Source organism: Ranitomeya variabilis, chromosome 2 (genome assembly GCF_051348905.1).
Source record: "Ranitomeya variabilis isolate aRanVar5 chromosome 2, aRanVar5.hap1, whole genome shotgun sequence".
Classification (NCBI taxonomy): domain Eukaryota; kingdom Metazoa; phylum Chordata; class Amphibia; order Anura; family Dendrobatidae; genus Ranitomeya; species Ranitomeya variabilis.
The window spans coordinates 1,056,500,971-1,056,508,507 of NC_135233.1; the positions used below are offsets into that span (position 1 = coordinate 1,056,500,971).

General features: G+C 43.7%; 1 long non-coding RNA gene across 1 annotated transcript; it reads right to left on the minus strand.

Annotated features, from left to right (window-relative positions):
• Window positions 1–603: 603 nt before the first annotated feature.
• Window positions 604–6,616, minus strand: LOC143810185 (uncharacterized). Its single transcript, XR_013222691.1, has 2 exons — window positions 6,418–6,616; window positions 604–992 (listed from the first exon to the last, which is right to left on the minus strand). It is a non-coding gene; the product is annotated as an uncharacterized LOC143810185 (long non-coding RNA).
• Between the last annotated feature and the right edge of the window lie 921 nt (window positions 6,617–7,537).

Here is a 7,537-nt window from a genome sequence, read left to right on the forward strand (position 1 = left end):
ATGTTCTCATACACTTTATGCTGTCAATAGCCCTCTGTTTCTGTACTGCTACATACTTAGGTTGTTAACTGGTTCATGCAGCTTTACATGAACACCCGAGCCTTACACTATGGCTGGTCCGAACAACGAAAGCAATTGTTACCATCCATCTCTCGTGTCTCCCCTTTTCCTCATAGATTGTAAGCTTGCGAGCAGGGCCCTCATTTCTCTTGGTATCTGTTGCTGTGATTTCACTCACACGCATAATACGGCCGAGAAAAAAAACGATGATAGGAGCTACGCCATAGATTAACATTGGTCCGAGTGCTATGCTATTTTTTCTCGCATGACACTCGTCCGTATTCCTCTCTAGTGTGACTCCGGCCTAATAGTTGAAGTGTACCTACAATAAAAATTACAGTCCTCTCTGTTCTTTGTAGGTGGTAAAACTTGCAAAATCAGCAGTGTATCAAATATTTATTTTTCCCAATGTATCTCACTTGTCAAGCTCTAAAGATCTGAACACACATTGGCAATACTTATGATCCCCACTGTATGTGTTGCGAAATACATTTATTTCATGTGTACGGCCAATTTTAGTCTATAGATTAGTCAATCTTGGAGTTACCTTCAACATTCCATCTTGGCGTTACCTTCAACATTCCATCTTGGCGTTGCCTTCAACATTCCATCTTGGTGTTACCTTCAACATTCCATCTTGGCGTTACCTTCAATATTCCATCTTGGCATTGCCTTCAACATTCCATCTTGGCGTTACCTTCAACATTCCATCCTGGCGTTACCTTCAACAATCCATCTTGGCATTGCCTTCAACATTCCATCTTGGCGTTGCCTTCAACATTCCATCTTGGCGTTACCTTCAACATTCCCCCAAAAATCATAGTTTGTTGAGGCCGAACCCAATGTCCACCCTCGTAGGACAGATAGTTATGTTTTGGGGGTAGCACCCTTGTTTCTCTGGTGTTGGGGAGGTTAGTGCAGGTTCACAATACCTAAATATATGAGATATGGAGAGTAACCAAAGACGCGGGATGCCTTTATGGTGCGGTCTGTAACATAGTTCATATAAGACTACTCAATACGTTGCCATATATTCCATGGTTCTATCTCTCGCTCAGTATCTGCCAGGATCCCACCCCTGACAGGGACCTCTGTCTGCAGCTCAGATGTTCCTCCTTCTCCCCCTGTCTGGCTGACAGGTCTTTCCTGGGTCTCACCGAGACAGCTTTCTCACTAACTTCCTATCCAACCCCCAGTTTTATCCGAGTGTGAGGAGTGGCCTAATACATAGAACCCTTTGCTCCCCCTGGTGGCCGGAGTGTGAAGTGTAGTGTGTGACTGTGATACCTGGTCAGGTGAACTCCTTTAGTGCCATCAGACGTACCATCACTCCCCCTGGTGGAAGAGCGACAATACTGCAACGACCAGGACTCTGGGGCGCTGCACAAGGCCCATGACCTGCTACTGAGACCAAGCTTTCGGACACTGGGCAGCACATTTCTCTCTAGAATCCCTTAAAAGTCTTGAGATTTCATTGTACCCTGCACAGATTCTAGACACCCTGTGCCAGATGCAGCAAAGCAGCCCCAGAACATAACAGAGCCTCCTCCATGTTTCACAGTAGGGACAGTGTTCTTTTCTTGGTATGCTTCATTTTTCCATCTGTGAACATGGAGCTGATGTGCCTTGCCATTTTTTGTCTCATCTGTCCAGAGCACATTCTCCCAGAAGCTTTGTGGCTTTTCAGGGGTACCATCATTTCTGTCCAGTCCTATTTCATGAGTTTTATTTATTTATTTTTTTTAATTCAGTGGAAGCATGGTTGAAAAGCAATGTCTGACTTTAATTTGTTCATTTTCATAGATCTTTTATTTATTATTACTTTTGTCAGATTCAAGTTATTTCTGTGACCATTGTGGGTTTTTCTGTCATTAAACGAGGGGTACCAACAATTTTCACCATGTGTGTGTATATAGCCATACAGCCTCTATGCACCACTTCCTCCATCGGACTCCATGAGTGTATATATATTTCTGTGCGTGAAGCCTTTTTTTTAATTAATCTTTAATAACACCCCTATGGAATTCTGTTGGTCCATACTATACCTCCAAATGTCTCCAATTTTACATGAAGGCAAATTACTATTTTTTTTAGAAAAAATCATGCTATGATCCTTACGAAGATGTATTATGGAAGTAGAAGCATTTACAGTGCCTCAAAGAGACAAACTACGGCTTTAAAGGGGACCATAAATATGTGGGGGGGGGGGTTTACATGGAGTAAATGCCCCTGTTCTCCCGAATCCGGCGTTGTTTTTCTTTCGCTCCTGCTCCTCTCTGTTCCTGAGATATGGGCACCTCTTCCCCATATGTAAATCTAGTCTCTCTAGCCAAGTGGGTGTGGTCATCAACTCTTCTGTATGGCCCACTTGGCTAAAACGAGTAGATTTTTATACAGGGAAGATAAAGTCATATCTCAGGGATGGAGAGGCGCAGGAACAAAAGAAAAACATCGACGGATTCAGGAGAACAGCGGCTTTTATACCAGGTAAGAAAACATTCAATGTTTTTGTCAAGTGATAGTTGATTTTAAGTCGGTGGTGTAGTGACATGGGGACTGCAGTGACCACCGTACAGGGTGCTGGCACTCGTCCTATTTCTCCAATGTATGTGGCATGCTGCAAAGTCTTGGTCTTGGGAAGTTTTTGTTGCTTTCTACAATTGGTGCTTATGAAAAGGGAAACACAAGCCTGTGATCTCATGGTGATGAAGAATAGAGCCACAGGCTGCAGCGCAAACACAAAGGAGCCCAGCACCAGCTGACGCCGGAGCAAGAAAACAAGCGTCAGCACTTTCCTATGGCATGGAGGGACTGTGTGACAGATCAGTGAGCTCAACCTCACCAGGTCCGGAACCAACAATCATGTAGTGAATGGCAGGCTGCTGCATCCAATCCTTAACCCCTTTTACAGACCTGGGAACAAATGCTGCATTATTTCTGCAGTCTCAGATCTGTGGACGCTTGTGTACCGCTTTTATGTGCACGCTATGAATGCTGCAGAAAATCTGTTTAAAGGGGAACTGTTAATAAGTAGGTTTCTTTTTGGACTATAGATATGGAAATTAAAGGGGAAGTAGCTAGCAATACTAAATTACTTCCGTCATTTCTTAGAACAGGGATGTCACACTCAAACACACAGAGGTCAAAAATGAAAAACTTGGACAAAGTCACGGGCCAACCAGTATACAGTATAATGGGCCCCAGATAGTCCTTCATACAGTATAATGGGCCCCACAAAGTCCTTCATATAGAATAATGGGCCTCACATAGTCCTCCATACAGTATTATGGGCACCACATAGTCCTCCATGCAGAATAATGGCCACACATAATAGTTCATAAAAAGTAATGGCCCTACATAGTCCTCCATACAGAATAATGGGCCCCACATAGTCCTTCATACAAAATAATGGGCACCACATAGTCCTCCATACAGAATAATGGCCCCACATTGTCATTCATACAGAATAATGGCCCCACATAGTCCTCCATACAGTATTATGGGCACCACATAGTCCTCTATAAAGAATAATGGCCCCACAAAGTCCTCCATACAGAATAATGGCCCCACATAGTTCTCCATACAGAATAATGGGCCCCACATAGTCCTCTATAAAGTATTATGAGCACCACATGGTATTCCATACAGAATAATGGCCCCACATAGTCCTCCATACAGAATAATGGACCTCACATAGTCCTCCATACAGAATAATGGACCTCACATAGTCCTCCATACAGAATAATGGCCCCACATAGTCCTTCATACAGAATAATGGCCCACATAGTCCTCCATACAGAATAATGGCCCCACATAAGGGTCATGGTTCTGGTGTCGGGGGCCAAATAAACCAACCTGCTGGACAGATTTGGCCCACAGGCTAGAGTTTGACATGTTTGCCTTAGAACCAGGAAGAGTTCTTCTTATAAGAGTCCTGCACTGACGTGTGCACCCATATATTAATAGATATAGCCCCTGAACATGCCTACACTAGATCTATTGTACATCCACATGGGGGTGAACCCAAGTCATACCACTGATTAGCCATGTGACATGTGGCCCTTAAAGGGATTGTCTCAAGAGAGACCTTTTTCAGCAGATTATTTGATTATGTCATCAATGTTTGAACCCCGGGGTCTGATTTCTGTGACCAACCCCATTTCCCGCTCCCTCACTTGGCAGCCACATGACTTTTACATATCATTCACCATTGTTGTTTATTCTTTTTTTTCTGGAGTAATTTACTCTTTATTACTTACTTTACTATTTGTGCCTTATTTTTTATATCTTTTCTTTCTTTTTTCATTTTTTTATTTTTTCTTTCTTTGACATCTTTGCTGACCCAGATGGTTTAGACAAATTCATGAAATACGACTCCTTCTTCAATTCTTGCATTTTTTCTCCCCGTATCTCACTCCAGTCCTTACCTGGAGTAAAGGGTCTGGCAGAGGTCTTATTTTAGCGTAGATGAAGACTAACACACGACATTTTAAAAGACTGATGTCTTTTAGCACTTAAAAGTTGCGAAAAATGGTTATAGACTAAAGTAAAGAGCATTGTTGATTTTGCACCAAGTTCATGAACCACGTGCACTATTTTGAAGAATTTGGAACAAAAAGCGAATACCACAAGACAATAAAAGTTAATCAACTACAAAAAAATCAATCTAATAATAAATCAATGCCACAGTTTATGTTATCATCGATGGCACTGCTTTCATTTCCCCAAAAATTATTGCCGTAATGCTTGGTTGTGCCATATGTTGATGCAATAATGGTGCAGATGAAGAAGTGGTCAGAAACCTAAAATGTTCTTTCTAACTATCTATCCTTCACCCTAATCACTTTTGTAATTTGCTTTATTACACAACACCCTACACTTTTCCCTATGTGGCTCTTTTAGTTCGGGTCTCTGCAACTGCTGAAATAATCGCTTTTATAATTTGTCCATGATACCTTGAAATAGACCTAGGGGCATGTCTTTTCCCTCTGACAGAAACGCCTCCCAGCCATCACTCAATAATCTGCGCGCTGGGCTCCGCCTCCTCTGCCTTCATTAACGTCTCACACGGGGGCTTCCGGATTTACCGCCTTGTCAGTGACCACCGCAGTGCGTCCCTCGCTTGCCAGACGACCTTCCGCGGCCGGTGCAGCAGCCGCAACAGCGACCACTTTGAGAAAGTGAACACCCAGAAGTCGCCCGTGTGTTCTGCTGCGGCCCTGGCGCCTGCGCTGTAAGTTTTTTTTGGGCATGCGCAGTTTGCTCTGCCCTTCGAACTTACACCCCCCCAGGCGTTTTTAACTAAAAGAGCCACCTTGCGCAGCACTAATGCTGCATTCTGTCAAGGTGGCTCTTTTAGTTCGGGTCCCTGCCAATGCTGAAATAATCGTTTTTATAATGTGCCCCTCATACCTGAAGTTTGTCAGGGGGGCATGTCTTTTCTACCCTGACACAAACGCCTCCCAGCCGTCACTCAGGGCCTCCGTGCGCTGCCTCCATGCCTCCATTTCCTTCCTGGACGTCCCCGGCGCCTGCGCTGTAAGTTCCCATCATGTGATGGGAGTCGAAGGGCAGCGCAAACTGTGCATGCCCCCCCAAAAAAACTTACAGTGCAGGCGCTGGGGACGTTCAGGAAGGAAATGGAGGCGGTGCACGGAGGCCCTGAGTGACGGCTGGGAGGCTGGGGGAAAAGACATGCCCCCCTGACAAACTTCAGGTATGAGGGGCACATTATAAAAACGATTATTTCAGCGTTTGCAGGGACCCAAACTAAAAGAGCCACCTTGACAGAATGCAGCATTCGTGCTGCACAAGGTGGCTCTTTTAGTTAAAAATGCCTGGGGGGGGGGGGGGTGACAGGTTCCCTTTAATCCCTTAATGTTTGACTCTGAAACCCTACAGCGTTTTAGAGAAAAGCATACTTTAAAATCTCCCAGAGACGGAGCAGCATGAGAAACTAGTCGGACAGGCTGGTCCCCGATCGGCTTTTTCCCATCAACTCCTCTCACTGCGTGCGTTTATAGATGACAGAACTGTCAATCACTTGCTGGTGTCACTCACTGCTTCTATCAGCGCCCTGATAATATTTCACAGTTACAAGATGCAGTGGAGATAGGAGCAGAGTGCTGGCGCTGCACTCGCCTCTCCCACAGATTCTATCATCATGGATCCATGACATCTTGAGATGAGTGCAATGCAAGAAACTAAGTAACTGCAGGGCAACCCTGATGATGATTTGCTTGAGGGTGGTGCTAGAAGCTGTGGGGCAGTACTAGTGCCACTCATTGACAACTTTTTGTTTCACACTTAGAAGATGCAGCGGAATAGAGAGAAACAGAGAGCCAGCACTGTACTCACCTCTCCCACAGTTTCTCTCATCATTGATCCTGGAAATCATGAGAAGATGGCAATGCAAGAAAATAGTAAGTAACCACAGTGCTGCCACTGCGACGTCGTGTCCCAGAAGGGGCAAAGGATGCTGCAGTGAGTGCAGCCCAAGCCTACTGTGATGTCACATTTGAGACTTCTCTTTCCGTCACAGGAAGTACAGTAAAACAAACCCACATATCTGAGATCATTCAGCCGGTGTCTGATACATGCTGCACATGGATATTACGGGCCAAGATATTACTATAGAACATGCCCAAAATACGGTGTAGTACACTGCACTATATGGCAACACACAAAGTAACCGCTGTTCAGAAGCCCAGCGCAACAGGAACTCTGTGCTCCACCCTACAGCCTCCATGCCCAAAGCTGTGCTGCTGCTGCTGATCTAAACAATAAGATCTTTTGAGAATAGTGTAGGGTATGACATAAAGCCCTATTGTTTCCACAATGCGGAAATAATGTCAAAACTGAGTGCTAACATACATTTTCTGCCCGAACTTTGCTGCACCGAAATTACATATTTTTCCTACATGATTCCAATTCTCTCTCTTTTACATAGTTTTCAGTGCCATATTTCTCCTCCAAGTCATCTGTTGTATTGTCTGAAGGCATTGTGTAAAATACCATGCACTGAAAATATGATTTATGGCTGAAAAACGCAAATGAATCCCCATGGCACTACCGTAAATGGCATTTTCCTAAAAGAACCAGCTTTACTAATTGTTTTAAATAAGACTTGACTCTGTGCTGCACCGTGTGAATGGAATTTTTTACATTCCGCTCTCTATATTTTTAGGTCGCCATAAAAAAAATATGATTTAGTAGCAATGCTGAAATTGTTAGTGCAGCCATAGTCCTGAGACACATAGCAGAGCGTCCCTACAACTTCGTACTAGGCACCTAGGAGGAAATAAAAGCAAAATACCAAGATTTATTTATTAGAACATATAATTCCACCAAATGATTTCTTTTTATCAATAGATCGCTCAGACAACTTATAGAACAAAAAAAGGGGGATTTCAAAATATAGAAAAAGACCCAAAAAGAGCGTTTATAGCAAATATGTAAATTTATTAAATCATAAAAT